The 9,468-nt window shown below is 41.1% G+C and overlaps 1 pseudogene; it reads right to left on the bottom strand.

Annotated features, from left to right (window-relative positions):
- Positions 1 to 4,755: 4,755 nt before the first annotated feature.
- On the bottom strand, positions 4,756 to 7,864 carry LOC110532764 (annotated as a pseudogene).
- Positions 7,865 to 9,468: the final 1,604 nt, after the last annotated feature.

The raw sequence follows: 9,468 nt of genomic DNA, 5'->3' as shown, positions 1-9,468 counted from the left end.
CTTAACACACCATCCCCAATGTCAAACATGGTGGTGGCAGCATCATGGTTTGGGCCTGCTTTTCTTCAGCAGGGACAGGGAAGATGGTTACAACTGATGGGAAGATGGATGGAGCCAAATACAGGACCATTCTGGAAGAAAACCTGATGGAGTCTGCAAAAGACCTGAGACTGGGACGGAGATTTGTCTTCCAACAAGACAATGATCCAAAACATAAAGCAAAATCTACAATGGAATGGTTCAAAAATAAACATATCCAGGTGTTAGAATGGCCAAGTCAAAGTCCAGACCTGAATCCAATCGAGAATCTGTGGAAAGAACTGAAAACTGCTGTTCACAAATGCTCTCCATCCAACCTCACTGAGCTCGAGCTGTTTTGCAAGGAGGAATGGGAAAAAATGTCAGTCTCTCGATGTGCAAAACTGAGAGACATACCCCAAGCAACTTACAGCTGTAATCGCAGCAAAAGGTGGCGCTACAAAGTATTAACTTAAGGGGGCTGAATAATTTTGCACGTCCAATTTTTCAGTTTTTGATTTGTTAAAAAAGTTTGAAATATCCAATAAATGTCGTTCCACTTCATGATTGTGTCCCACTTGTTGTTGATTCTTCACAAAAAAAATACAGTTTTATATCTTTATGTTTGAAGCCTGAAATGTGACAAAAGGTCGCAAAGTTCAAGGGGGCCGAATACTTTCGCAAGGCACTGTAGTTATTATACACATGCCGCATATAACCAGTTAGCAAGGTATAAGAGCAGCTGTTTAGCTGTTTAAAGGCCGAGATGTATTTTTCCTGTGTTTTATACAGCATGTATTTCCACACTATGAGGTTGGAATAATACTGTGGAAATTGTGAAAATGATGACAACGCCCTTTTAGTGTAAGAGCTGTTTGAAAAGAACACCTGAAATTTCAACCTGTTTTGGTGGGATGGAGTTTTGGCCTTCCATGTGTCATCACCATGCAGTACATTAGCTAATAGACCAGTACGAAAGAGAGTTCCAAACCTCTCTGTCGTTAACAACACATTTTCCGTTTTCCCCTCGCCACTCAGATCACTCCCAGACAGTCCTAGCAAAATTCTTCCTTGAAAAATTGCACTTTGCAAAGAAGTAACTTTTTGACAATTTTAACTGAATACTCAGATACTCCAGTGAGTGTAATTTGCTCAATATTAGAAATTTGCTCACTAGAAAAACATATATTATCATCTTTTCTACAGTAGGTTCTGTATGTTATTCAAATTTCATTTATTCTGTTGGTGCTAGCAATATTCATAAAAATACATTTGAAACATCTTTGTTGAATACCCCTGACCGAAAAGGCTAAACTGATTCTAGATCAGCACTCCTACTCTAACACGCTTTATGATTACAAGTTCCGATGTGATGTTGACTGATATATCAGAGAACATTCTAGAAATGCTTGATGCTAATCTAGATAAGCAAAAAAAAACAGGTAACTCCCCCTGTAAGACATACCATAAAGTGGCACTGACTAGCACATGCAATAAAGATAAACAAACATGCCAACTCATCTTGACCTCCTGGAATGCATTTATCTCTTTCTCAACTACATTTCACTATGTGGTCATCTGTCTAGCCAACCTGGCACTACTGTACTAGCCTGGTCCCATATCAGTTTGTGCTGTCTTGTCAACTCAAATGTTGGTTTGCCAACTAATATGGTCATTGTCACAAGACAGCACAAACAGATCTGGGACCAGGCTTCTTCTCTCCTGGCTTAGTGGCCAGTCTGTGACTAGGCCTGCTGGGCAGCAGGTCTGGTGGTCTAGGTCTGGTGTGACATCATCCCTCTGACCTCTTGTGTGGGGAAAATAGCACCCCGTTGTTAGGCAGGCCAAGGGACAATTGTTGCAACACATTACAGCACATAGAGTGTAACCTCTCTGGCTCAAACAGGTTTTTTTCCTGCTGTATATTTGAAACATTGCTTGCAAATTGAGTGCAATAAGTCAGTCAACTAGACTGTCAGTGAACTACAGTGAACCAGTACCTTAAAACCAGGGCTCAAACGGAGGCGGTATGCCATACCCCTTGTTAAAAAAAGTGCAAAAAGCCTACCCTTTTTAAGTTGAAGATTTTGAGTGGGAAAACAAGCTGTAAGTTTTATGAGAAAAGTGGGGTTCTGATGCACATGGCCCGTCATTGTAAATAATCATTTGTTCTTAACTGACTTGCCTAGTTAAATAAAGGTTACATTTAAACAATTAAATGTAAAAATATCTGGTTTGTCTCTATGATGTCATTCTGAGGCTGAGCTACGACCTTCTAAAGTCGAGGAGTCAAAGCTGTTCTTGTCTAATGATGTTCTGTATTATGTCATTCTGTATTATGTCATTCTGTATTATGTTTCATGTTTTATGTTGGACCCCAGGAATAGTAACTGCTGCTTTTGCAACAGCTAATGGGGATCCTAATCAAATATCCAATAACAAATACCAAAGTAAAGCAAAAATGGACTTTGCTTGGTCATATGTGACTCTGTCGCTATCAATTGAGCTAATCACTTTTTGAAAAATGTGTTTAACTAAATTGATACTTGAATTTTTATGTGAATTATAATATTATAACATATTTGTTAGCTAAATAACACTTGTGAAAATAGTCTAGATTTTTTGTCCCCTATCCTTATTAATATTTACTAGGGCCTCTAAATGAATCATTAATAATAATTGTTTTAATTCAAATTTATTTGGTCTTTCACAATAGCTAGTGTCAGTGGAGCAAGGTGCATCTACTTATTTGAAGTCTGAAATGCTTGGTCTTTGAAAATACATCTAATGAGGTACGCATTTTCAACTAACTATGTCCTGGACAGTGTTGACTGTAAGTCAGAAACATTTTGAAAAGGCAGTCTTGAAATGCGCTTTGCCTCAAATATCTTGTTTTGTCCTTTTAGTACTTCAAACCAACTCGTCAAGTTTGGAATTTGGATTCAACCTTTAAAGCATCCTGAATACACCTGACTTGTGATTCTATTTGATTTAAATTCCACTTTAGTCATAAACCCAAGCCTCCCAGGAATCCACATAATTAACCAATTAACAGCTGCTTTTACCAAAAACGTATCTATATGCATATGCCATATTCTATAAATGGTGTATAAAGGGTGAGCTAACCATTCCCACTGTAGGGAGAATTGCCAAATGTGTCATAACACGCTATGTATGTTTATACACCATTGATAGAGTATGAGAATGCTTTGAGATGATTTGCGACACATGCTAAACCTGCTAAACTGTATAAGTTGTATTTAAAGTGGGACTGACAATTGCTCACTTCCTACATTGACCCCAACCTTGCCAAATTAGTAGGTACATCACCCGTTCATGAAAACTGATCGCTCCTACAGACAGCGAGTCACGTGGCCGCGGCTTGCTATATAAAACAGGCTGACAGGCGTCGAGACATTCAGTTACTGTTGGACTGAACGTTAGAATGGGCTAAAGGAGTGACCTAAGAGACTTTGAGCATGGTCTGATCGTCGGTGCCAGGCACGCTGGATCCAGTATCTCAGAAATGTCTGATCTCCTGGGCTTTTCATTCACAACAGTGTTTCGGGTTTACCGAGAATGGTGAGAGAAACAAAAAAATCCAGTTAGCGGCAGTCCTGTGAGTGAAAACAACTTGTTGTTAAGAGAGGTCGAAAGAGACAAACAGACAAATAATGGCGCAGTACAACAGTGGTGTGCAGAACAGCATCTTGGAACGCCCAACTTGTTGATCCTTGTAATGGACGGATGGGCTATTGCAGCAGAAGACCACACCAGGTTCCACTTTTATCTGCTATAAACAAGAAGATGCGGCTCCAGTGGGCACGTGATCACCAACACTGGACAACTGAGAAGAGGAAAAACATTGCCTGGTCCAACGAATCCCAGTTCCTGTTGCGTCATGCTGATGGCAGTCAGGATTTGGCGTAAGCAGCATGCGCCCTTGGACCCATCCTTCCTGGTGTCAACCGTACAGGCTGGTAGCGGTATTGCACTGGTGAGGGGAATGTTTTCCTGTACATGTTAGGTCCCTTCGTGCCAATTGAGCAACGATTGCATGCCACACTGTATCTGAACATTGTTGCTGACCAAACCCAATAGAGCATATTTGGGATGAGATGGAATGGGCTGTTCGCAGCATAAATGTACCACAGTCCAATCTGCAGCAACAATGTGATGCCATTGCGTCAGCATAGACCAACCTCCCTGTGCAACGTTTCTGACAGAATCAATTCCCCGAAGAATTCAGACTGTTCTGGAGGCAAAGGGGGGTCCAACCAGGTACTAGATGGGTGAACCTAATTAACTGGCCACCGGGTATGTCCATAATGTCTTTTGTTATTCATTTTTTAAAATATAAACCATGGGTTTTTAGAAGGGAGAACTGATCAACTACTGTAGATTTCACCCTAACGGTGATTCAATTTAAGGGTTCCTCTTGTCTTTTATGTCAGCAATAATGTAAAACAGGTAACTCAAGGCTACACATTGGAAGTTTATAGTTGACTCTATAGCACCACCTAGTGTACATATATGGAGTTTATGCCTATGCAGTTCAGGCATGCAACATGACATAACAGATGGAGTACAGCATGGGCCTCATTCAAACACAGAAGAGGGGAAGATAGCAGAGAATCTACTCCAGCATTTTGTGAGCAAGCGACCACAAACACACTTCACGCTGCTCTCCACCCATTTCCTACTTTGATCCATTTACAAGGCAGAAAATGTTTTGATTCACTGCTGCTGTAGGATATAGAGACACAACCCCTCACAATGCAGTATATGTAGTATATGCCTCTGAATAACGTACAACATTGATTTAATATTCTACATGACATTGAAAAGCTCTCAGAATTTGTATTTTTAAGTAATGATCACTTTCCTTTTTGAGAGGATTTTGGAATTGAATTTCCACTGATTCGACTATTTTATCTCTGTAGTCAACACACAATCCAGAGGACAACATTCACAATGTATAAGAATTAGAAAAACTAGAAAAGGTTCAGCTGTAGTGTAAGTTGCAGTGGTAGTGATGAACTATCTCTGAAAGACCAGCAACAGTTTGCAGTGTGGTGTGTGAGGGAACATTTATTTATTTTATTTTATTTCACCTTTCATATCCACAGGCACAGTTACAGTCAGACTGAACGCCTCCCCTGTCAGCTTCCTCTAGGGTCAGGACTGCAGCACAGCTCCCTGAAGTTCCTCATTGGCTCTCCTTCGGGTTTACAGGAGATATAGAGCAGCCTGCGGGTAGATGAGGGATTTCTTAGAGCCCGGATCACACGATAATGAGGCCCAGCCCGGGCAGGGTTCACCACAGCTGTGAGTGGGCAAATGTCTGAGGAATAGCCTGGGACCTCCATGATCAATTGATTTGGAAATGTCAGTCCTTGTTCCACAATAACCTACATTGCTAAACTATCCCCATGTAGTTACAAAGCAGTTACTATGTCACTACATGACAAAACAATGTGGTTCTACAGTTATTACTGTGAAGGGCAACTTAAAGGGATAGTGTACCCAAATTACTAAATTACATTTTGTTTTCTTACCCTGTTAGCAGTCTATGGACAAGCTATGACAGGGATCAATGCTTTGGTTTTGTTTACCTGGCCTCTGTTTCCAAATGCTAATTTGTCAATCATACTGATATTAGCATTTTTCGGCCTTCATGTCCAAATCATCTTAAAGTGTGTAAAATGGATTGTGTAGCTATGTGAAGTTACTTATAGATGATTTGGACATGAAATGTGAAAATGGGAATATCGGTACCATTGACCTGCATTGGATTTGTGCCACAAAGCTAAAAAGTTAGCATTTGGAAACAGTGGCCAAGTAAACAAAACCAAAGCATGGATTGCTGTCATACCCTCCCAGCATTGCTTTGAGGATAAAGAAATCAACATATCATTTTGTAATTTGGGTGAACTATCCCTTTAAGGTAAAAAGTTACCAAATAAAACTATACCATTCTCTTACTGTAGCCTTTTTTACACTGTGCATGTTAATATATTGTGTACTGTATTGCATTCTATTCATCACTTCCTGTTGTATGTGTGGCAGGACATGTGGCAGCTTGTAGGGGGATTCCTCATGGCTGCAGCGACTCGTGAAACGCTCCTGGAAGTACAGGGAGTCTAGCTGGCAGAGAGCACCAGGCCCCTTGGTGAAGTACTCCACCAGGAAGGACTTATGGACCTCTATCTCCTCCGGGGTGAGCCTCTGTGGATGTGGTGTGGCTTGCTGCGTTGGTCCTCACTGTCACCTGTGAGCGTGTAATGTATAGGGTTCATTTCAATAAATGAGTACTGTGTGTCCAAGACGATTGAACCCCCGGGGACAATAAAGTTTAAGCCTATCTTATCCCAGCCTTTCTCATCCCAATTCTTTGGGCCCAACAGTCGCTCCATATATTTGAAGTATTTCAACACAAACACACCTGAAATTAGTTAACTAATCTGAAAGCCAATGTGCTTGTTCGACATTGCAGCCGTCACTGCAGGCAACTGCCGACTGACTGATTTACAAATCACCTTGCATCACAAATAAACTACTTGTTATTATTTGTAGATCAGTCAGTCACAATTTACCCACAACGCATCATGGATTTGACGCTCTTGACACTGTCGCCCCTAGTTACCGCAGCCACAAAGTCATAAACCATGCCTATTTCTACAATTTCTCTTATTAAAATATGATTATTTAAAATCTAACCCCTAACCACACTACTTACCTTATTCCTAGCCAAACCATAACTTAAGACCAAAAAGCACATTTTTTTAAAATGAATTTTACAATATAGCCAATTTTGACTTTGTGGCTGTGCAATCTAGTGGAAACTCTTGAACACAGTTGGGTTCTTGCCCGACTACGTTACAGACGCATGCCAGATCTTACAAATCCTGGATAGGTATTTAACATATCATCTAACCACATCATATGACAGCTATCTGATGCCCAACTGCACAGTTGATGACATGGTGTGCAACCATTGGTTGATGCAATGCAACGCCTGCTCATAATGTTGGGCAGGAACTCAACCAATTGTGGCGTTCCTGCCTAACTACATTGCGGACTATGGCTGTGTTTGAGATTATCAAACCTGTAATGTATCATGGGTGAATTGTGTCTGACTGACTGATCAACAAATAATATTGAGTTGTTATTTATAATGCAAGGTACTTTGTAGATCAGTCAGTCGAACACGGCTATCACAGCTTTGATGCTCTTGAACACGGCGGTTGCATTGCATCAACCAATGGTTGTGTGCCACATCATTGACTGCACAGTCGGGCATCAGATTGCTATATTATATGATGTAGTTAGCTGATGTGTTAAACACCTATCCAAGCGTTGTGAGATCTGATCAGGCAGGAACACCACCAGTGTTGATTTGAATCAGTTGTGCTGGTGTTAGGGTACATCAAATATATGGAATGACTGGTGGGCCCTGTGAACTGGGTTGAGAAAGGCTGTCTTATCCTATCCTACCTCTCTCCAGTGGCCTCCGTTGTGGAACAGCAGACAGGCCTCCAGGGGCGAGGTGAAAGAAGTCCTGGCAGCACCTGGCCACAAGCTTGTGTCTCTCTGGCATGTTGAGGAGGTGGTCCCCATTCACATATCAATGTTGCCCGCCTTGCCCATGCCCATGTAGAATCACACCATCTTAGGGTTGCCATCCATCCCACGGTTGACTGAGAAGGCAGGATTTCTTATAAGCTTCCGGGTTAGAGTCCTTGAAAGCGGCAGCTCTACCCTTTAGCTCAGTGCGGATGTTGCCTGTAATCCATGGCTTCTGGTTGAGGTATATACGTACAGTCACTGCATGGATGGCATTCATTTAACGAAAAAACGCCACCTACTGGAGGGAAACGGATTTTCTGCAGAGTTGGCCTCTCTCTTCCTCTCTGACAACAGACACAACGGTTTCTACTACCACTACCTCAGATTACCACAGCCACAAAGTCAAAATTGTCTATTTGATAAAAGTTCATGAAAACAAAAATTTGCTTTTCGGTCTTAATTTAAGGTTAGAGTTAGCATAAGATTAGCAGCTTGGTTAGGGTTATCACAAACGATTTTGTAAAACATTTTTTAAGGTTTAAAATTATATTTTAAGAAGATCAGGTGTAGAAATAGGCAAACACAGGCTGTAATTCAACCGGCCATGATTGGGAGTCCCATATGGCGGTGCACAATTGGCCCGTGTTTGGCCGGTTTAGGCCATCATTGTAAATAAGAACTGATAAGAATAACTGAATAAGAAGAATAACTGATTTGCCTATTTAAATAAAAAATGTATAACATTTTTTGAAAACTGTTTGTGTTAATTAATGATGATCAGGCACAACGCTGATAAATTCATGGCTAGAAGGGATTTAGCTTTCGGCTAATTAACGTCAACATTTTTCTGGTGCATTTTAGCTAACCCAAACCCATTTCCTAACCTTAACCTAATTATCATAAACTTCTGCATAAATTATACTAACCTGCTGCTACAAAATGTAAATATGACGTTAATTTGTCAAAAGCTGGATCCCTTCTAGCATGACCCTCCTATTTATAGTCCTACTTATATCATTACACTCATAACAACCTTATCATTACGAAACTTCTATTAGGTCAAATAAGCCACAGATAACAAATAAGCCATTACATTTTTTGTTAACCAAATTCGACACTCTCATTGACCTCCATACAAATACTCCCAGTTATCCCTCTTCCTTCACCTCTTCTGGTGGTTTCAAGTCAGAGATTTCCGAGTTCCCAGTTTCCAATTGTTTTAATTGCAACATTAATTTCTGCGGAGATCATATGTCGAGTTCAAAACAACAGGGAACTCTGAAATTTAGACTTCAGTGCGTTCAGACAATTGGGAACTCTGAAAAAAATATCGCAGACTGGGGACAGAGATAGGCCGGCAATTGCATTGCGGAATGTTCCTCCGTGGCTATTTCCGAAACCAAGTGTAGATGTTAACATGATTTAGGGCAGGAGAGAATGTGTTGAGGACGTGAGATGGTGTGTGGAGAGATGGATAATCGGTTTTATTTGTTTTTAAGGATGGAAACAGATGGTTCAAATGATCCAGTCAGTGGAAGGGTGGGGGCAGGTGTGTATATCCCAGATTTCAACGTTAGAGTATGTAAGCGATACATTTATTAAGTGTCAGTATATGCAGCCGAGTTGATGGCCATGATTATAGGTTTTTAGATTGGTGGAGGAGGTGAAACCACTCGGAGTTGTGATCTGGTCTGATTCTGCTGCAGTGTTGAGTAGTGTGAACACGGGCAGGTCTGAGCTATATGGATCACTCCAATCCTCTACGGTGCTAGAGACACCTCAAAAAGGATGTAGAGAATGTGTGTTGCAGCCATGGGGTGTATATATAGGGGCGGACCCCAGCCGTGACACAGGTGTACACGGGAGTGAATCCTCACCTCG

The sequence above is a fragment of the Oncorhynchus mykiss genome, chromosome 1, assembly GCF_013265735.2.
Source record: "Oncorhynchus mykiss isolate Arlee chromosome 1, USDA_OmykA_1.1, whole genome shotgun sequence".
Lineage (NCBI taxonomy): Eukaryota > Metazoa > Chordata > Actinopteri > Salmoniformes > Salmonidae > Oncorhynchus > Oncorhynchus mykiss.
The sequence above is the reverse complement of the archived record's forward strand: the minus strand, read 5'-3'. Positions and strand labels throughout refer to the sequence as shown.